A 23,105-nucleotide genomic window follows, 5' to 3' on the forward strand; every position below is an offset into this window, starting at 1 on the left:
AAGGCAGCTTGATGCATTCGGTATCTGGAACGGAAGCAACCGAGTGCAAAGAGCTTTTGAGACAGAATTTGGAATTAACAACGTTTGGTGAATAGTTGAGCTTCTGTATCGGCTGCCGTATTCAGCGAACCTAATGACAGGCCTCCATCCGTTCTGGCCTAGCACGACGCAATGGTACTTACAGCTTCACACACACACTCCCCAATTTTCCATTTGCTCAGGGAAGCATCTGAGCGTGAGCTCCATTGTTTTCTTGGCCTTCTGTAGCTTTCTCCAATGCCTACTCCTTAAAAAAAAAGGAAGAAAAGCGTTCAGTTGCTGTTTGGGCCTGGTTAGCCTTCTGAGTTGGCATAGTAATTTTGTCTACGTTGTCAAAACACAAGTGCCAGATAGGAGTGAATTGAGGTGTCTTATCTGGTGTTGCAGCATTTTACAAGTACACTGCATCCTTTGCACAAAGTCACAAGCGTAATTTTTTGCACTGTGGGCCCATGCCTGACCAAAGAAACAAATAAAAATAAAATTTGCAATGTTGCCTCCAGAGGTCAGTTTCTGCTAGTAAAAAAAGGTAAAGGTAAAGGACCCCTTGGTGGTTTAAGTCCAATCAATGGCGACTATGGGGTTGTGGCACTCATCAGAGCACACAGAAACATTGTTTACCTTCCCGTCGCAGCAGTACCTATTTATCTACTTGCACTAGTGTGCTTTCGAACTGCTAGGTTGGCAGGAGCTGGGACAGAGCAACGGGAGCTCACCCCATCGTGGGGATTCAAACTGCCAACCTTCTGATCGGCAAGCCCAAGAGGCTCAGTGGTTTAGAGCACAGTGCCACCTGCATACTTTGGGCAGATATGTCACAGTTGGGGGTCAGCAGTGACTGGAAGTTGCCATGGGCTGGAGCCTAGATGGTGAGGAAGCCCTACCCAATCTCCAAGCGTCACCAGCCCTATTTAGGTCTTCAAAGGATACATCTGGTATTCTTACACATGGAATAAGGAAGTGTCTCTGCCCGGATCTTCCCACATTAAGTGGAAACCTGAAGGGAACATACAATGGTACTTCTGGTTACGTACTTAATTCGTTCCGGAGGTCCGTTCTTAACCTGAAACTGTTCTTAACCTGAAGCACCACTTTAGCTAAGGGGGCCTCCTGCTGCCGCTGCACCGCTGCTGCACGATTTCTGTTCTCATCCTGAAGCAAAGTTCTTAACCCGAGGTAATATTTCTGGGGTAGCGGAGTCTGTAACCTGAAGCGTATGTAACCCGAGGTACCACTGTACATTATCCCCCAAAGGCCAACAACAACAAATACTGTAGGTCTTTAATCAAAAACCCCTTGCATTGGCAGGGGTTTGCCATAGATGTTCCCTTTTGAATAATATAGTACAAGGGTATACTAGGCAGATCTGGTTAAAAAAAGGTGCTTTTTAAAATCAGTAGTGAAAAAAGTGAAGTAATCAACATTGCCATCTAAGGAAGGTGGCCCTGTAAGACTATTAAGTAAGTTCAGCATCTAAAATTACTTAACCATGCCTGAATGTGACCTGGTATGTGTGTGAATCACTCTTGCTTAAACAAACAAAAATAAAGTGGATTTGCTCAAGTGAATCTCCTCAGGTGCCCACTCAGGTCCATTTCAAAGATTTTATCAATAGCATCATGGTTGCCCCAAATTGCCCATCTCACCTGCAGCTTCCTGTGGCTGTAAAAACATTCCCTCACGGTTCTGCCTGGTCACACCAGAACTTCCAATGCCAGTTTTGCAACTTGGTGGGAAAACTTCTGGTGTGATTTGCTTTTAAAGAGAAGATTTGAAGGTTGTCCTAGATCCCTGCGGACCTCAGCTATGCAGCAGGGCTTTTGCGTTTTTAGCTAGCAACACCACCACTGATGTTTAAATGGGACCCAGTGGATTTTAATGCAATGAAGCTAAAACAGTGGTTCGCAGATCATTCCATATGTGAGAGCTTCTACAGAGTCGAGCTTTAGTGCATTACTGTGGCTGACTTAACAATGTGATGGCATTGTTGCTGGAATTAATATCACATGAATAAACTGCCTTGCAAATCTGATAGTTGTGTAAGGGCTTAGAAATTTAATTCGGGCCAGATACACCCTCGGGGACTTGGATCCTAAAATACTGTTAACTTAAAGATGCTTGTGGAAGGAAAGTTTTCCATCTCCTCCTCGCCCTTGCATCTGCCTGCAGAGGAGAGTCTGGAGCCTTTTGGGATGGAGTTGAGTGAGCGTAGAAACAAGCTATGGTTTTCCCAGTAGTGATGTATGACAGTGAGAGCTGGTCCATAAAGAAGGCTGATTGCCAAAGAATTGATGCTTTTGAATTATGGTGCTGGAGGAGACTCTTGAGAGTCCAATGGACTGCAAGAAGATCAAAACTATCCATTCTGAAGGAAATCAGCCCTGAGTGCTCACTGGAAGGACAGATTTTGAAGCTGAGACTCCAATATTTTGGCCACCTCATGAGAAGAGAAGACTCCCTGGAAAAGACCCTGATGTTGGGAAAGATGGAGGGCACAAGGAGAAGGGGACGACAGAGGACAAGATGGTTGGACAGTGTTCTGGAAGCTACCAGCATGAGTTTGACCATACTGCAGGAGGCAGCGGACAGCGGAAGACAGGAGTGCTTGGCGTGCTCTGGTCCATGGGGTCACGAAGAGTCGGACATGACTAAACGACTAAACAACAACACAAACAACAACAGAAACAAGGCAGTACAAAAAGCAACAATTTCATTTGTTGCTACACCCATCCATGCCATACGGCCCTCGGAGGATTGCTCAGAATGGAATGTGGCCCCGATTCCTGTATTAAAGGCTGAAACTCGACAGCCCTCTTTTGGAGATTATCTTTCTCCAGTCTAGATGGCCTGCTGCACCTCTGGGTCTCTCCGTGAAAACATCCCGAAGTCTGCCTTAACTCTGGAGGCTTCCTGTCCTTCTTAACCTCTTTTCCTCTACGCAGCTTTCTCTACTGCCAGGAAAAAAAACGCTGCACTCGAAGCCTCCCAACTGTCAGGCTGCGGGCGATCTGCATTTTGACAGCTGCCGTGATTCCTTTGGCGTGGCTTGCAGAATGGGCTGGCATTTCCCAACCCCTGTTCAGGTCCTGGAGTAGGTTCGGCAGAGAAGAGGCCGAGCGAGCAGCTCACACAGGTGCTTGCATGTGTGGCTCACAGGTGTGTGGCTCGAGCATCGCACGGTTTGTTCCTGGGGCAGAATATGCTTGGCTGCTTCTGCCAGGCCTGTGGGTGGGCACTTAGGCAGCCGAGGCAGTTTTGAGGAGCTGAAGCAAAGAAAGGAAGGGAAATTGCAGACTCTGACATCCGCTGCTCCCTGCTAGGCTCTTCTTCTGTATTTTGGATACAAGAGCAAACAAAGGGGGGGGGGGTCCAGAACTGTTTCGCTCTGCTTTGCTGCATTTAGTTCCTCTTTGCAATCCAGGCCATTGTGGTGCATCTTTACTTTTTTTTCTTCACACCAGGAAATCCTGCTTTTCCTTAGAGTTATATAATCTGCAACTGTCATTGACGGTGTTTTGTAAAAAAAAAAAAAAAAAAAGTTTGCTGAGGAAATAAAGGGAGTGTCCTACACGAGCTGTCATTCACGTACTGTTGCAAAACCGGCCTGAGCAAAGCTTCCTTAAGGAGACGGGGCATTTGGTAACAGAATCGACGCAAGGAACCCGTCGCAATGGAAAGGTGGGAGTTCATCTGGAGATGAATGCAAGCACAAAGAAATGGTTCAGGGCAGTTCTTAGAGTGCACTGTGCTGTATCTGGTGCTGCCTTTATTTACCGTATTTTTTGCTCTATAAGACTCACTTTTTCCCTCCTAAAAAGTAAGGGGAAATGTGTGTGCGTCTTATGGAGCGAATGCAGGCTGTTAGCTATCACAGAAGCCAGAACAGCAAGAGGGATTGCTGCTTTAACTGTGCAGCGATCCCTCTTGCTGTTCTGGCTTCTGAGATTCAGAATATTTTTTTCCTTGTTTTCCTCCTCCAAAAACTAGGTGCGTCTTGTGGTCTGGTGCGTTTTATAGAGCAAAAAATACGGTATTTTGCTTCTTCTAATTATAGCCTTCCTTTCTCCAAGTGGCTCAGGGTGATTTATGTACAGCCCCCCCCCCACCTTTCGTTCTCACAACCAGTGAAGGGGGTGGGGGAAGGATTGGAACCCAGGACTCCTAGTCGGACACTCTGATGGGGTGGTGGCAGCTAATGGTTAACCCTTGGCCAGTCACCTGGGTATGTGTGGCTGGCCAACACACACACACACACACACACACACACACACGCCCCCCTCTCTCTCTCCACCTGATATTAGCTGAGGGTGTATGTGTGTTATTTTCCCTCCCTGATAATCAGGCGATTGATCTGATGACTGGGGAAGGGATACTTCGCATCCTCATCAGGGCACTGGGCTGGGCAGAGAAGTTCAAACCTCTTCACCTACCCCAGGGCAGTGTCATCCTTTGTCGTTCCATTTGTCCCTTCTGCCCAAATTTGTGTGGGCCTGCTGGAGGGCATGGGGCGTGGAGAGCAGCTGGATAACATCCCTGGGTCTGAGCTAGCCAACCCTGCTCTAGACTATAATATAGTGTCAGTTGTCCGATTTTATTGGTAATTTTAAAGTACATGTTATGTAAAGTGCTTTGAGGTGTTGATAACTGAGCTGTATGTGAATCCTGTTTGATGGTAATGACGATGACAATTATATAAGAGACAGTGATTTGCAGGTACCAGGAACTATCCCTAGTAGATAGGAGCAGTTAGAACTATGGGATCTCCCTCCTGAAGATAGTCCAGAAAGTCCAGAAATGTATCTGGGATAGAGGAGTTTTTAAGGTGCTTTGAACCAAGAAGGTGGTTCCGTGGAAATATTTCAATATTTACATTCAGGGCATGCATATTTATTTATTTATTTATTTGCAACAACCATTCTAAGACCATGTTTAATTTAGGTGTTTTTCATATCCACTGCTTTCTTTGATCCCTTCTCCCTGGTCAAAGAGAAACAGAGGCCTTTTTTGTGTCTCGGTACTTCTGCCCCTTTTTCCTTTTCTGTGTGTTTCTGGTAAAAATAAATAAATAAAGCACTTCTTTTTTTTTTTTTAAAGAAGCATATAAAACTAAGGAAGAGATTGCAAAGCATTTACTTCCTTCTCCCTTCCTACTCTGATTTGGAAGGAACTGAAGGGTTTACACTGCCTGGAAAGAATTGTGGATTGTAGTTACAGCCAATTCACATCAAAGTTGTCTTTGTTGTTACATATTACAGAGGATGAAGGAGACTTTCTGGTGAAACCTTAACAGACTAAACCATTTTTTTTGTGGCTTAAAGTTTCATCATGGGTAAAAATCCACATTGTCACATGCATAAACTGATTCCTTTAGTTGGCAGAGATCTACGGGTACAGACAGCAGCCTCTATGAAGTTGCCTCATTCAGAGTCAGAGAGCATTTGTCTCCTGGCGCAACTGTTTAGAGCAGGGAGGGGGAACCAGTGGCCCTCCAATTGTGGCTGGACTTCAGCTCCTCCCACCATGGCCAATGGCCGGGGTGGCAGCAACAGGTTCCTGTTTGCTCTGGATGGGTGGAGGACAGGGAAAAGAGGAATGTTTATGCCTGGTGCCTAAAATATATATAATGAAGGCGCCAGGCAAGCCTTCCTGGGGAGAGCATTCCTCAGATAAGGAGCCACTGCAGAAAGGCCCGTTCTTATGTTGCTGCCCTCCGGACCTCTTGCGAAGAACACACACAAAGAAGGGCCTCTCATGATGACCGCAGGGTCCGTGTTGGTTCATATGGGAGAGGCAGTCCTTGAAGTATTGAGGTTGTGAGACGTTTAATAGGCTTGGATGGGGCCTGCAGGCTCCCATAGGACCTCATAACAGGGGAAATCTGGAGTGAGTTGTTTTTGGCTTCTTCACCAAATCTGCTCTGAAAGGGAAAAAGAAATCCCTGTTCTTGAACTGTAAAAGATGATCTCAATGTTAGGGCAGTAGCCCACACCCGTTTCGATTTAAATGGCTTGTTTTCCTAATGCTTTTAACAAGCAGTGTGGCTTGTAGAGATGTTGAACGTGGCTCACGAGCTCTGTTCCAAATCACAACATGGAAGGCAACTTTGGGCCCCGTGTAGGGTTGCCAGAAATAAAAACCTGGACACCCCGGGCTCAGCTTTTTTAAGGAAACCACTGGAGTTGTTGAGCTTTTTACGAAGGCATAAAGATACCAAGATCCAGGACAAAGCACCACCCTTTGGAAACTCCCCCTGGGTGTCAATTCTGCTTTTGCAATCTCAGTAATGTCCAGGACAATCCAGGCGTCTAGCCCCGTGGGTCAGGTGTTGCTTTTTCAAATGGCCAGACCAAGGATGCCTCTGGCCTGAGGCAGAGTGTACTCTTGCAGTGCTTAGAGCGCTTTCGCCTCCCAGAGATGACACAGCCGAGAGAGCCTTGGCTCTCGAACAGAACAAGCACAAACAGCTAATTTTGCTAGGGAGAACTGGCAGGCGTTGCCGTTTTGTCAGATGGGAACGGCGGTGGAGAAAAGAAAAGTGAGACCAGATGTTTCCCCTTAAAGTTGCTTCATATTTATGTTGGGGATGGAGGGAAAGGACTATAAAAATGTCACAGCCCTTGATCTTAAGCTTCAGAATGCCACTGTGAAACCCAGCACTGTAAATTCCCTTTTCATTTCATACAGCTAACGATTCTGACAATAGCCACTTGTGTGCATGCGAGCAAGTGCTCCTCCATTCATATAATACCTTTGGGAACTGGGGCAGAAAGGACCTTGGAGGTTAAAACTGATCCAGACATTATATGGTTCTACTTCATCTGTAACTTTGGTGGGGATTAAATCAATGAACAGGATTGATGCCTTTGAACATCTGGATTGAAAAGGACCTGGCTAGATATATAGACTGACAGAGCAGTACAACTACCAGGAAGGTCATCGTTTTGAGATGCACTTAAGCTTTTATGTTTAGAAGTACAGAGACATGAGTGCAGACTTAAGAGCCTTCATGGGTGCTTCTAGGTGAACATCATCTCATGGAGGCAAATGAATTGCATCAGTTGCACCAATAAAAATGTATTAGGCTCTACAAACCCTCTCACCCACCCTTCTGACATACAGAAGCTTGTGGACCAGATTTCAAATCCCCTGACCTCATGGGATATGCAAAACAACAGGGCAAAACAACACACGCCTCTCATTTCTTGAGCCACATGGAGTATTGCAGGTCAGTGGAAAAATACAGGCTAAACTTCCTTTCCAAGATGGGGCCTCACCTGGGAAAGAGGCATTAACATGACAAAAGGTGGTGGTGGCTCAAGGTGGCAGGGTGAGAGAGAGAGGTGACAGGAAAAGAGTGTCTTTAGCAAGGTGTGCTGGGAAGAAGAAGAAGAAGAAGAAGAAGAAGAAGAAGAAGAAGAAGAAGAAGAGGAGGAGGAGGAGGAGGAGGAGGAGGAGGAGGAGAGAAAGGACAAGGATCTATCTTGGGAAGGCTGGCTGAAGGCTGGCTGAAGAGATGCCTTGGACTCCAGTGCTGCACTGCTGTGAGGAACAAGTCCCTCTTGAGATGACCATGCTGAAAAGATCTGGACTCCTCCCTTCAAACTCAGGTGTAAATGTGTGAATAAATCATATTTCTTAAAGATACAACAGTCTCTGCCAGGTCTTGATTCTCAAAGGAACACAGACCCTGGGTGGGTGCCTGGAACCCCCTGGAATCTTGCTAATGCTGGGCAGAGAGCGGTGGCTGAGGGTGGCACCCATTTTTTGTCACAGTATTAACAGTGCGAGCCCAGAACATTTTGCTGCTTCAGGAAAACAGAAAATGCCACCCCCATCTCCGCCATGGCCACCCACCACTGTGGCCATGTCCTCTGTGGCCCAACCACCTCCTCTGCCACTGCCCACCACCACTGCCACCACCAGCTTGCCACTGCAGAGAAGACTGGATCTGCTGCCTGAGGCCACTGCTTCACCTCGCCTCATGCGCAGGTCGGCCCTGAACAGATTTCAGGACACATTCCACCAAGCTGCCCAGCGTGGCTGGGGCAACCCAGTCAGATGGACGGGGTATTATTATTATTATTATTATTATTATTATTATTATTATTATTCCAGCAAGGCAAAAAAGTCAAGGAGGTGCAAAGCAGGGATAATGAGGACTATAGCCTGAGATGAGTGTGTGTTGTTGGGAGGATCTCAAGGGCCAGATAGGCAGTCATGGAGGGTTGCAGAGGTTCCCCTCCTGAAGCCTCGAGAGCATCCTTGTATTTCATATTTGAAATGGCACTTGGCAGGTTCCTTAGCATGGGTCCATGGCACTCTTCTTGGTCCACTGTGCTTCCAGTTCCTTGGGAGGGTCTCTTGCATCAGACCCAAACTGACCACTGCTGCCTTAAACTGTTTCTATATGAGAAGCACAAGCTGGTTCCTGAGGGTTCCCCTTAGGTAACCCTCTTCCATCATAAAGCTAGTTTTTAAAAGAATGGAATTTCCTCGCTAAGCAATCATCCCCATGGTTCCTTGGGGAAATTAGTGCAGTTTAAATCAATTTAAATGGCGATGTGTTATTGAGCAGGAATGAGACTCCTGCTGGTTATTCTTGTTATATTCCGTTTTTCTTTTTTCTAAATAAAATAAAAATCCCTCCCCCCTTCTGAAATATGCAAGCGGTTGTCCTGAAGATGCTGGAATATGAAAGCTTTTGCTGTGGCAGCCCGGTTAGCTGTGATGAAAACAGGGGGGGAAAGGGATGGAGGAGGAAGCACAGGGTTCCTTTCCTTTTTACGGAGAGTGATGTATCGCTGTAGACCCCATTAATCCGACGCCTGCTCTTTTCTACAGAGTGGTTTGCAGACTGCTCCCATTTGTTCTCAGCTGGGCCTTTCTGCAGTTGGGGTGGACACTGGGAAAGAGCGTCACTTCATTATTGATCTGTGCTGTAGGATCAGGCAACGCAAGCTTCAAATTTGTCATTGTGTTGCGTTTCTGTTGAAGTACGTTAACGTCACACTGTGTTTGGGGGAGAGAGCAGAAAAGCTAAGTTCTGGCACGTGGGCTCCATTGCCTGCTATAAAGAGAATATTTGGGTGAAGTTCAATGTCGTGCTATTGCAAATGTTTCCTCTATGCAAGCATGAACGTTCTCGTCCTCTCCCTGAACTGTCCTTGAGGTCCTCTGAACTCCCTCCATTTTTTAGGGGGGGGGGGGCACACAGGAAGCAGGGAGATATCCCTGTTGCACAAGCAGAAGTCCTGCTGATGGGGTTCATTAGATGAATCCTGCTCGTTGTGTTTATAATTGCATGTTTTCTTCCTTAGGTGAAGATCCTGGATGGACTTCAAAGAATATATGACCCAAGCCAGGGGTCAGCAAACGTTTTCAGCAAGGGACCGGTCCACTGTCCCTCAGAGCATGTGGTGGGCCGGACTATATTTTGGGGGCAGAAATGAACGAATTCCTATGCCCCACAAATAACCCAGAGATGCATTTTCAATAAAAGGACACATTCTACTCATGTAAAAACACACTGATTCCCAGACCGTCCGTGGGCCGGATTGAGAAGGTGATTGGGCTGCATCCAGCCCCCCCTGGGCCTTAGGCTGCCTATCCATGATCTAAGCAGTGCTCCTGATCATGAAGCGGAAAGTCAGCAACCTTGAAGAGTCCATTTAATAGAATCATAGAATTGCAGCGTTGGAAGGGACCTCGAGGGTCATCTAGTCCAACCCCCTGCAATGCAGGAGCCTGGTTTGAATGGATTGGAAAAACTGTCTCCTTCTCAGCCTCCTTCTCATTCAACACCTGTAGATGGCAGGATGGCTATTCTTTCCAGCAGAAAACCCTGGGCTTCATTTCTATGACAGCTGCCCCCATGTTGTACCCCCAGCTGCCTATTTAACCCCTGAGCTGCCTGGTCATCGTTAGTCCTAATTAGCTGTACTTTCTCTTTTTCTTCCTCTCTCTACTGAGTCCTTCGCCCTTCAGGGCTCACTGTAGCCTTCACTGGGTCACTGTCAACATCCTTATCTGACTTTGAACCCAACCCACCAAGGCTTTCTCCTGCATCACAGACAGTAATAGAAGATGAAGACGATCGGAGGTGGGTGGACCATGCCCTTTATTTATGACGAGTTATTATTTATCTGTCCCCATCATCAAATTTCTCTTACTGTGCTAAACCACATCCAAGGCAATTTTTCAGCTCAGGGTGGAAATGGAAGGGGGAAAATGGCAATGTTGAAGTTCAAGGACACTTTGACCTTGTTGCATTTATTACGAACCGATGTGATCCTTTTGATTTAAATGCAAGAGTCTTTCATTCAGAGTGTGGAGTGAGGGCTTCAGAACTGGCAGCCGGATGCTTGCTAACCTTGGGCAGGGAACTTTTAATGTGGAGGAGGGTTCAAACTTGCTATCCACCTACGTTCTAAAGTGGTACAGTCCAGAGAGGGCTATGTCAGGAGAGTATTCAGAACATGTAATTTGGCTCCAAGATTCATGGGAGTAAGTTTCTGCTTTGCTAAGATTGTACATTGTGTTTCTGGCTCAGCATTAATAAATCTCTTGATTTCACCCTTGAATGAAAAGTTCCATCAGGGCGTGGCTTTCACTGGCACGATTCAGATCTCTGCCCCCCCCCCCGCAGTCGATCTCTCTAGCATTGCCAACATTCCCCCCCCACCCACTAGTCCTGTGAATTCTGACATACAGAAATTTATCGGGGGCAGCTTTTTCCTGGCATGGGGGTAAAGTGATGGGGAATCAATTCACCTGCTCAATTTCTGTGCCTGTACTAGCTAGGGACATGGGTGGCGCTGTGGGTTAAACCACAGAGCCTAGGACTTGCCAACCAGAAGGTCAGTGGTTCGAATCCCCGCGACAGGGTGAGCTCCCGTTGCTCGGTCCCTGCTCCTGCCAACCTAGCAGTTCGAAAGCACGTCAAAGTGCAAGTAGATAAATAGGTACCGCTCCGGCGGGAAGGTAAACGGAGTTTCCATGTGCTGCTCTGGTTCGCCAGAAGGGGCTTAGTCATGCTGGCCACATGACCCAGAAGCTGTACGCCAGCTCCCTCAGCCAATAAAGTGAGATGAGCGCCGCAACCCCAGAGTCAGCCATGCCTGGACCTAATGGTCAGGGGTCCCTTTACCTTTACCTTACTAGCTGGTGTAAAGGAACCGTTAACAAGAAAGAAATAGGCAACACTACAGACACATTTGTATATATTTGATGCATTTTTATTTTATGAAAGGGCAGGTTGTAACGATGTAAGTAAACAAATAAAATAAACCTCTTGACCTATCCTGCAACTCAACATGAGAATGATGTAGTTGAATGAATCACTTTCAAAAATAACAGTCATGGCTTAGGACACACATTTAATGTATCTTAATGAAGATTTTCTAGCCTGGAATACAAGAGTGGAGACCATCCAGCCATTGGGCTGATCTTGACCCACCAACGAGTCCAAAAGTCATGGGCACCTACCAATCAGCTGGCATCAGTTTAATAAGCAATCGTCACCTCTTTGTGTATATGCTTGGGGATGCTAAATGTGGGATGGTCCCTAACCTTGCAATGCTCATATGTAGGCACAATGAGGACACTAATCTGTGTAAATAACTGCAAACATGGAACTGGGTGGTTAGTAATTAGAAATTCTGGGTGCATTGACTTGTTTGTGTGTATGTATTTTATTTTTATTCAGTTTTTTCAATTGTGCAATAGGAACCCCCCCCCCCAGCTTTTGTGAGGAGAAAGAGGGTGAGAGAACAGCTTGATATAAATTAGCTGCTCAAAGCAGGATGGTGCACTGCCCTGGCCCCCCAGGTGGAGATGGGGGAACCGCCACCGCTTATAATCTTGGCAGTTTGCTGTTACGCTCTTTGAAGCGTGACGCACATCTTCGGCAGCCAAGCTAACATTTCCAGAGTCTGATCACCCGGGGTACTGAAGATTGTATCCAGGTGGCGAGATCAAGTTTCACGGCTCCCGCCTTGCCCGTATAATGTCATGGCCACAAAACATCTGCACGCCAAGCTGTTTCTGTATCCTGAGGGGTGAATTTTAGAGTGGGGTGCCCTGCTGAAGGGCGATCCCCTCTCCCCCTTCAATCAACAGACCTATCTCATGCTCTCAAGGATTGCGGGGTGGGGGAGAGAAATAACAGCAGACTCCAGGCTGCCAGCCACTGTTTTGCCTGATTAATATCTGCACATGTCCCCTCCACTGCAATAAGTACATTCAGGTCACATCCACACCATAAAGCACATGGCTTCCCCCAAAGAATCCTGGGAAATGTAGTATGCCCCTTACAGAGCTCTCAGCACCCTTGGCAAACTACAATTCCCAGTGTCCTTTGGGGGGAAGCCTTTAAATGGATGTCACCCTGGTTTTATTGCTTATCTTTCTCTCACTGCTTGAACATAATACAGTGGTACTTCGGGTTACAGATGCTTCAGGTTACAGACTCCGCTAAACCAGAAATAGCAACTCGGGGTTAAGAACTTTACCTCAGGATGGGAACAGAAATGGCGCAGCGGTAGCGCGGCGGGCCCCAATAACAAAAGTGGTACCTCAGGTTAAGAACAGTTTCAGGTTCAGAACGGGCCTCCGGAACGAGTTAAGTTCTTAACCCGAGGTACCACTGTGCGAGCCTCCTCTCAACCCCAGCTCCATGCTTCTAATCACCATTTTGGCAATCTCATGTGAGGGTATGTTCCCCCTCTCTGTCTCTTGCCTGAGTGAGTTTGGCTTCAGGACTTGGGGGATGAGCACAATGGCCGTGATTTTCTCTCCAGGTACCCTCTCATGCTAACTCTGTGTGAGAAACTGGTCCCTGTCTACCTCCATCTTTCTCTCTCTCAGCCCTTAATGCCTGTAACTCCCAGCCACAAATGTAAGATTCCTGGCATCAGATGGTTGAAATGCAGAGCTGTCAATGTTTAGTTGATGACTCCTCTGTCTTTTAAATCATTCGTTGGCTAGTTACATTTAAATAAATTTACATCTTTTGATACCTGTCTGCAAAACACCTCTAGGAGAGTTGAAGGAACAGTAATGTAACTATACAACCCATTGAACAGCAGAAACAGAGACCAGTGTTTCCCACTTTTCCAGTTTTGTTCCCTGTTATGGCGGCATGACAGAACAACAACAAAAAAGGTGACAAAATTAAATAAGTTTGTCCTTCATTTGAGTGAAAATGAACCCACCTTAAACTAAAACTGCAGTTGCCTGATCTATTGGTTAGTTAGATAACTGAGATAAGAATATTATCTGGGCAATATTATTAATTAATATTAAATATATTTTTATTTTTTAAAACACACACACACACATTGTTATCCTGGGAGTTTATTTCCTTTTCGTGTGTGGTTTTTTAAAATTACCTCTGTTCTTCTAGCTGAGGACATTTTGAATGGAAGCGCTGTTTAATTTGTTATATATCTATATTAAGGGCATGCTGCCCTCTTATGGCTAATCTCTCTGAGTGCTGTCATACTTCTATACCTTCATACAGTATCAATTTCCAGAGAGGCAGCTGCATTAGTCTGTGTGATGGCCTGGGATTCCGATTCGGAGGATGAAACAGAGGAATCCCGGCCTGCACAGGAGTCCCCGCCTCCAGGGCCGGCTGAACTGGGGCCAGGCCTAGGTGCTGAAGAGCCTGCACCTGTGGCAGTGCATCAGGAGCTGGCCCCAGGTGAAGCCCTTCTGGCCCCAGAGAGGCTTGACGACTCAGTGGCCACAGGTGAGCCTCCTCCAGGGCCCAGTAACCCTTCGGCCTCTCCTGATCTGCAGAGGTTTAGAGCAGAGAGGCGAAGGGAACTGGTTGCCCCCAGGAGGAGTGCTCGCCTTAAGGCCAGAGGAGGCGGGGCTCCTGGGGGCCGGGACCGCCCCTGGCCTTAGAAGAGGATAAAAGCCCAGTCAGCCCGGCCCCAGGTTGCGGGAGCAACGTCGTTGTTGGCTTCGGACCTTCCTGCGTTCTTGATCCCTGCTCGGCCTCCTGTTCCTGACTATCCGGTACTCCTGTTCCCTGCTCGGCCTCCTGTTCCCGACCATCCGGTGTTCCTGTTCCCTGCACAGCCTCCTGTTCCAGCGTTCCTGTTCACCGCCCGGCACTCTGCCTCGGACCTTGCCCCTCTTCGTGTGGACTTTGCTACACCCAAGGTACCTTACCCCCGGGACCAGCACAGTTTGCTCCCGCCACCTCCCGCACTCCCCCTTCGTCGGGGTGCGTTCGGGAAGAGCCAGAGGCCATGGCTGAACAGGCGGCTGCACTGGTGGCTTTGGCCCAGGAGAACCAGGCCTTGTCTCACACCGTGCAGCAGCTCAGTGACGCGGTTGAGGCACTTCAGCAACGCTTGGAAGCCCTACCGGCTTCTGGGGCCGACGCCCCGGCTCCGGGCAAGTACCCAGTGGCTTTGCCTGAGAAATTTGATGGAGCCCCGGCCAGCTTTCCCATGTTCCTGGCCCAGGCCAAACTGTATATTCAGGGGCGAGCCCGGAACTTTCCTGACGACCGTACCAAGGTGCACTTTTTGATTAGCTTGTTAAAGGACCAGGCGGCCAAGTGGGCGTTGCCGCTACTCAGGCAAGACTCCCCCTTGCTGGCAGACTATACGGGGTTTTGCAATCGTTTGGAGGCCGCGTTCGGCAACCCCCAGAAAGAGAGTCAAGCCAACCGGGCGATTCGGCATTTGAAACAGGGCAAGTCCACGGTGGCCACATATACCACGGAGTTCCGGCTGTTGGCACAGGACTTGACCTGGAATGACTCGGCACTGCGGGACCAGTATCTCGAAGGGCTTTCGGACGAGGTACTGGACCAGTTGGCCACAATGGAACGCCCCACCACGCTGGACACTCTCATTCAACGGAGTCTACAAATAGGCGACCGGTTGGAGGATCGTCGTCAGGCCCGGGGTCGCCGACACTTCCAGTTCACGGCACCAGCTTTTTCCGGCAGCCCCACGGTCACAACTGATTTAACGGAGGAGCCTATGCAGCTCGGGGCAGTGCGGCCACGCCTTTCCCCCGCAGAGAAGGCGCGGCGTCGGGATGGAAATCTCTGTCTTTACTGTGGCGGAAGTGGACACTTCGCTCGGTCCTGCCCTGAGAAACGCCAGCCGCAGGGAAACCGCCAACCCCAGTAGCTGATGGCCCTAGCTACCGGGGGTCCCAAACCGTACAGAATGGGCCCGCACCAATGGACTTGCAACATCTTATGGTTTCGGTACGTTTATACCCTCCAGGTGGGCCCTGGATCCTCACCCATGCTTTGGTAGATTCAGGGGCAACCCGCTCCTATATGGACGCTGCTTTTGCCGCCCATCATCAGGTGCCACTTCGGAACAAGCCAGTACCGGTCCAGGTGGAAGCGATTGACGGACGACTTCTGCGTTCAGGTGCCGTTACTCAGGAGACCCAGCCTCTGGTCCTGTGTCTCCAGCAGCACCGGGAGTTGCGAACTTTGGACATTGCCTCTATGCCCCGCTTCCCCCTGGTGCTCGGGATGGACTGGCTGGAGGCCCACAACGTTCAGATTGACTGGGTCAAACGGACCGTGCACTTCCCAGACCCATGTTCCCATGCTCAATCCGGAACGCTGGCGGCCGCGCCCTCAGAGGAGGCAGCACCCACGCTCCCAGCCGTGTACCAGGACTACCAGGACGTGTTCGAGGAACGGGGGGCAGACCAGCTGCCGCCGCATCGGCCTTTTGACTGCGGCATAGACCTCCAACCCGGAGCGCCTTTACCAGTGAGTCGCTTATATTCCCTAACAGAGCCAGAGCGCGAGGCTTTGCAGGACTTCTTGCGCAAGAACCTGGAGCGTGGGTTCATTAGGCCTTCCACCTCGCCCACCGCGGCGCCGGTGCTTTTTGTTAAGAAGAAATGTGGGGAACTCCGCCCTTGCCATGATTACCGAGCCCTGAACAAAATTACCGTCCCAGACCGGTACCCCTTGCCCCTTATCTCGGAGCTGCTGGAGCGGGTGCAAGGGGCACAGGTGTTCACCAAGCTGGACCTCCGGGGGGCCTACAACTTGATTCGGATCCGAGCCGGGGATGAGTGGAAGACAGCGTTTGGGACCCGGTACGGGCAGTTCGAATATTTGGTTATGCCTTTCGGTTTGTGCAACGCGCCTGCTGTGTTTCAACGCTACATCAACCACGTGTTTCAGGACCTGTTAGACAAGTACGTGGTGGTGTATTTGGATGACATACTGATTTACTCCCGTGACCCGGCTCGCCATGAGGGACATGTCCGGACCGTGCTGCAGCGCTTGCGTGAGCACCGTTTGTACGCAAAGCTCAGCAAGTGCGAGTTCCATCAGCGGACTGTGGACTTCCTTGGTCACCGGCTCTCTCCAGATGGGGTGCAAATGGACCCGGGGAAGGTGACAGCGGTTCAAGAATGGGCGGCACCCCGGAACCGCAAGGACCTACAGCGTTTCCTGGGGTTCGCCAATTACTACCGGACCTTCATCGCTGATTATGCTCATCGCACCACCCCGTTGACCCGGCTACTGCGCCCAAAGACGCCGTTTTCCTGGGACAAGGAGGCAGAGGAGGCGTTTCAGGGGTTGAAGGCCTGTTTCCAGAGGGCACCAATCTTACAACATCCTGACCCCTCTCGACCCTTTGTGGTGGAGACCGACGCTTCCAGTACGGCTCTCGGTGCCGTCTTGTCTCAACAGATTGGTCCTGAAGCGCCACTCTTACCCTGTGCCTTCTATTCCCGCCAGCTCCTACCAGCGGAGCGTAACTATACTGTGTGGGAGCGGGAACTACTGGCCATCAAGGTAGCCTTTGAGGTCTGGCGCCACCATCTTGAGGGGGCACGACATCCGGTGGAGGTGAGAACCGACCACCGGAACCTGGAGTACCTCCAGACCACCCGCAAGCTGAACCAAAGACAGATCCGGTGGGCGTTGTTCTTTTCCCGGTTCCAGTTCCGGATCCGCTACATCCCTAGCTCTCAGAATCAGAAGGCGGATGCCCTGTCCCGGAAACCTGACGACAACGCAGACACGGTACAGCAAGCAGAACCCACCACGATCCTACCTCCGGCTGCATTCCTGGCCACCCAGGAGGCGCAGCCACTGCAGGTTCGGGTGCGGGAACAGCAGCGGGTCGACGCTTGGGCCCAGGAACGACTCCGGGAGCTGGCTGAAGGGTCCAGCCCACAGTATCCGGGGCTGGTCCTGCATCAGGGCCTTCTGCTGCACCACGGTCGTTTGTACATCCCGCCAGGGCCACTACGGCTGGAGGTTCTCCGGATGGCCCATGATGCCCCAGCAGCGGGGCACTTTGGACGGTATCGGACCACCCATCTGGTCAGTCGAGAGTTTTGGTGGCCCCGCCTGAAGGCTGACGTGGCTCGCTACGTTGCTGGTTGTGATGTCTGCCGGCGCGCCAAGGGACCTACCGGGCGACCCCCCGGCCTACTTCAGCCATTGCCAGTTCCACCGCACCCTTGGCACACGGTTTCGTTGGACTTTGTAGTGGACTTACCCTCGTCTCGTGGCTGTACCTGCCTTCTGGTTTTCTCCGACCATTTCACCAAGATGGTGCACTGCGCTCCCTGTCCATCTGTACCCACAGCCAAGGAAACTGCTCAGCTGTACCTTCAGCATGTCTTCCGCCTGCATGGCCTACCTGAGCGCGTGGTGTCCGACCGGGGCGTTCAGTTCACATCCCGGTTCTGGCAAGCACTACACCGGACCCTCGGGACGGAGGTCTGCCTCTCGTCAGCCTACCACCCACAGACCGATGGCCAGACGGAACGGGCGAACGCGGTGCTGGAGCAGTACCTCCGGTGTTACTGCAGCTACCAGCAGGATGACTGGGTCGACCACCTGGCATTGGCGGAGTTCGCCTACAATAACGCGGTGAATGCGTCCACCCAGCAGACCCCGTTCCAGGCCAGTTATGGTTATCATCCACGGCTGTTTCCAGAGGTGCTGCCGACATCCGCAGTCCCGGCGGTGACGGAGTGGCTTCAAGAGCTCCAGTCCCAGCAACAGCTTTTGGTGGAGCAACTGCACCAGGCCAAGGAAGCGTACAAGGCCCAGGCCGACCGCCACCGCCAGGTGGGGCCGGAACTTCGCGTCGGTGACCTGGTTTGGCTCTCCACTCGCCACCTCCACCCCTCTCGACCTTCGCGGAAGTTGGACGCCCGCTTCACCGGCCCGTTCCCTATCGTAGACCAAGTCTCTCCTGTGGCATTTCGTCTCCGGTTACCCGCAACCCTGAAGGTTCACCCGGTCTTCCACAGGTCCCTTTTGAGTCCGGTGGCCCCACCCGACGAGTTCCACCCGAACCGTCCCCGACCGCAGCCAGTGTTGGTTCGGGGAGAGCCTGAGTACGAGGTGGAACGCATCCTGGACTCCCGATACCGCAGGGGGAAGCTGCAGTATCTCATTGACTGGAAGGGGTACGGACCGGAGGACCGTTCCTGGGAACCAGCGGCCAACGTCCACGCACCTGCCTGCCTCCGAGAGTTCCATGCGACGTACCCCGGCAAGCCGGGTCCGGACCCTCGGTTGAGGGGGGGGCCTGGGAGGGGGGATGGTGTGATGGCCTGGGATTCCGATTCGGAGGATGAAACAGAGGAATCCCGGCCTGCACAGGAGTCCCCGCCTCCAGGGCCGGCTGAACTGGGGCCAGGCCTAGGTGCTGAAGAGCCTGCACCTGTGGCAGTGCATCAGGAGCTGGCCCCAGGTGAAGCCCTTCTGGCCCCAGAGAGGCTTGACGACTCAGTGGCCACAGGTGAGCCTCCTCCAGGGCCCAGTAACCCTTCGGCCTCTCCTGATCTGCAGAGGTTTAGAGCAGAGAGGCGAAGGGAACTGGTTGCCCCCAGGAGGAGTGCTCGCCTTAAGGCCAGAGGAGGCGGGGCTCCTGGGGGCCGGGACCGCCCCTGGCCTTAGAAGAGGATAAAAGCCCAGTCAGCCCGGCCCCAGGTTGCGGGAGCAACGTCGTTGTTGGCTTCGGACCTTCCTGCGTTCTTGATCCCTGCTCGGCCTCCTGTTCCTGACTATCCGGTACTCCTGTTCCCTGCTCGGCCTCCTGTTCCCGACCATCCGGTGTTCCTGTTCCCTGCACAGCCTCCTGTTCCAGCGTTCCTGTTCACCGCCCGGCACTCTGCCTCGGACCTTGCCCCTCTTCGTGTGGACTTTGCTACACCCAAGGTACCTTACCCCCGGGACCAGCACAGTCTGCTGCAAACAAAATCAGCAAAGAGTCTGGTGGCACTTGGAAGACTTACAAATAGCGCAAACATTTCTGGACTAGAGTATACTAGAGTACGCGTCAGGTTTCATTAGATGAGGCATAATCCTCAATTGCAGAAACACACACAAACAACCACACACACACACAGAGAGAGAGAGAGAGAGAGAGAGAGAGAGAGAGAGAGAGAGAGGAGTAAGGCGGAAGAGCTGTAAGCATTGAGATCAAAGGGAAATGGAAGACAAGAAGCCCAGATAAGTAACAATTCAGCTAGAACCAGAATGTATGCAAGATAAGCACTGTAGGCCTTTACAACAGTAGTCTGATGAAACAATGCAACTCTGCAATGCCGTGTTAATTAACATCTGCAATGGGAAAGGAAACCATTGTCGTTATTCATATCCAAAGGAACAGAGAGGAATGTCTTGACTCATTGTGATCCAGCAGATTATAATCAGGCCGGAGCCTTCTTTTGAAATTCTTTTGTTAAATATGGCCACCTTAAAATAAGTGGCAGAGAGTACCCATGCAGTGGCAATGACCCTTGCGCCTATCAGGCTAGTTTGTCTCCAGGGGGTTCTGCTTCATCTTGACTCCTTCCTTTGGAAGGATGCCACGAGGCCTGTGCATTGACAGCAAGGGGATTTTCCTCTCTCTTCTTGGGCCACATGACCTTCTACAGGAAGGAGGGATGAACAGACTACCTGTGCCCCAAGGCTCTTCAGTTCCCTGCCCAGTGTCTCACAGTCCCTTGCTATGCAGGCTATGTGTGGCAGTATTATTTGTACCCACATGAATCAGAAAGAAGGGGTAGTAGTCAGTGGGCTTTATAAGACCTGTCAACTTCTCTGTCATTCAGTATCACCACAATTCAGGCCCACTCCGTGTGTTGATTCTGAAAGGAAAGCACCAGTGGGAACCTTCCCTTTTGGGTCACTCCAAGGGTGAGAGAGCATCACCCCAATTTTTTTTACACCTTTTTTTGTTATTGGAGCATTGCTGTTCTTTAAGGGAGATGCTTCTTACTGAGTTTTGTCCTGATTGATTGGCTTGAGACAGCCAATCCTGTAGAGAAAAGACCTGGTTTATTATTGCTAGCAAATCCCTGCGATTATGATGAGTAGGTTGGAGAGTCAGCATGCAAACTGCAGGGATCTTGATGGTGTGCGTGTCACACAGGAAGCAAGCAAGTCAATAGACACAAAAGATAGCAAATGGTTCAGTGTGTAAGCCAGTAAATTAACTGAGTGAAAGAGGCTGTTGGATTTGAACCAGGAATTTGATGGCAAGAACCAGGGCCAGTGCTATCTGCACCACTGTGGCAGCTTGACAGAGGATGGAGTTGCTCTCAAGAGCCCTCACTGCAGATGGCCAAAGGGCAGAACTGCAGCTTCGAGCTCAGACCTGAAGTGATCAGTGGGGTTATATATCTGTTCCTAAAAAGACTCTGTCTCTGGCCTTAGTTGTCACCAGGCTGTCTGCTGTTGCTCCAGAACTTGTGCCACAACTTCCAGATTTTCAGCCCCTCACAGCATGTGGTCTGACACTGGCCAGTTGAGGTCCACCATCCTTCATGACCTGAAATTTGTTCAGTAAACAAACGCACATCTTCTGTCTTTGAATCCGTTCTTGCCTGGAGTTCAAAGAGTAACTTCCAGATCTGTAATTGTGCAGCTTGTACGGTTGAGAACGAGTGATCTAGCTGGATAATATTTAACAGGTGGTTTACTTTAGCAACCACCCTTTATTGTAAGAGTGAGCCAGTTTCTGAACTTCTGTTTAGTTTATAACCGGACATGTCACAACTCCTGTCCTGTCCTCAGGAAGCTAACTGTACTCTATCTGACATGAGCAGGACCAGGGGCCAAACACCCCGCTCTTGGCTGAAGAATTTGCACCTGTTGGGAGTAAGGTACGATGCCCTGCCTCCAAGAACCAACTGGCATTTCTTTGTGGTGCAAGGGAGTGCCTCCTCAGCATTGCAGAGCATGTTCTTTTTCTTGGCAAGCCCAGGAAAGACTTTAAGATGTCAAAGTGATCCAGGCACAATGTAGAGTGAAGAATACAAGGGGGAGTGGAAAGGTGGTGTTGGGTTAATGACTAATGAAACGGAGAGAACAATTGCAAAATATAATCCAGTCATCTTTGGCAGGGAACCAAGTATGTTGCTTAGGACAAAAGTTCAGGGCTGGAGGAAGGATGATAACAAAATGGATGGAGGGCATGATTAGAGAGCTTGTGTGTGTGGTGTGTGGAGCATTGCATTGGACTTGGACCAGGAAGATCTGGGACCTGTGCTCAGCCACCAAAGCAGCCTTGGGCAACTTACCATCTCTCAGCCTATGTCTCTTCAGCACTCTTCAGAGGAATTAAACCCTCCAGGTTTAATTCTCTCTCCTCCCCCAGTATTTTTTATTGAGTTTTAATATGAACAAACAAGTTTCAAAAATAAAAATAAAGACAAAGCCATTATGAAAGAGAGAGAGAGAGAGAGAGAGAGAGAGAGATTCAGTTGTCACAATTGCCAGTAAAGAAGTGTAGCATTCAGGTGTGCAGTTCACTGAGTTAATAATATATCATACCAAGAGGGAAAGGATGTGTGGTCTATAATTAGTGGAACCTCACACGCTTTGTATATAAAAAGAAATTCAAACAAATGGCAAAGAAGTGATCTTAAAAAATGTTGCCCCCAGAATATTGCTAGATTATGTGAGATTTCCCACCCCCAGAAGGACAATTTGCCAAGTCTTGGAATACCAATAATCCAGATTACTGAGACCAAAATTTCCCATCTGGCCTATGAGACTATTTAAGCCCATCCACCTTGAACTCTTGGAAGATAGGTATAATATAGATGCATTAATAAACAAATGAGCAAACAAATACATTTATTTGAGCTCAGCACCTGCTAACGACAGCTGGCACGGAGCATTGAAAAACAACACAAAATTGCTGACAAGTGAATCTGCTCATACACCATGCTTTTAAAGCCCACACCACACCCAAAGAATCCTGGGAATTGTAGTTTGTTAAGGGTGCCGGGAATTGTAGCTACAGTTCCCAGGATGCCTTGGAAGGGCTGTGTGCTTTATATGCTCTTTGAATGAATTGTGTGTACGCAGTGGGGTTCTCATTTCCTTTGCTTGGTTAGCTACAAGAAGTCTGGGACAGGGCACAGAACATAATTAGCCTGACTTTCTAAAGGCACCCAGAAGAAATGCCCTCCTATCTTGCCAAGGAGATTGGTGGCAGTAATTGGTGGCAAACACTGTGTGGGGAGCGGGGGATGACGACTCACTGGCTTCCTGCCTCTTGTCCTTGCATGAGTACGGAGGGAGGGGAGATGATGGGCAATGAGTAACACTCCTTTGCTGCTGTGCTGTTTGTTTCCAGATGAACTGGTTTGTTTTTTAGCTCGCTCTTGCACACGCTGGCATGGCCTGCCCTCCCCTCCTGCAGCCGCACTGTGTTACCTGCTATTATGCGCGCCCAGCCCTCACCGCAAACAAAAGGCAAGAGCCGTCTAAATCACAGTAACACAAAGACTATAATTAAGAGGAGAAAGCATTCAGATGCCCACCAGCGATTCAGATTAGCTGGAGTAGCAAATCACTTGGCAGTTTGCTAGTGGCTTGGACGGAGCTAAATGGCTATTTTGCTGCCTTTGGCCAAGATTTGGTGATGTAGTTGGGATATTACTGTCCAAACACAGTTCCCAAATAGCTGTTTTTATGTTTGCATGGAAGAATGCTTTGTTATTTTTATTTATTGGTTGCACTGACTCGTCGCTTTCCTTTCACAAAAAGTAACCCAAAGCAATTTACAAAATAATAC

The sequence above is a fragment of the Podarcis tiliguerta genome (genome assembly GCF_965153285.1).
Source record: "Podarcis tiliguerta genome assembly, chromosome: 7".
Classification (NCBI taxonomy): Eukaryota; Metazoa; Chordata; class Lepidosauria; order Squamata; family Lacertidae; genus Podarcis; species Podarcis tiliguerta.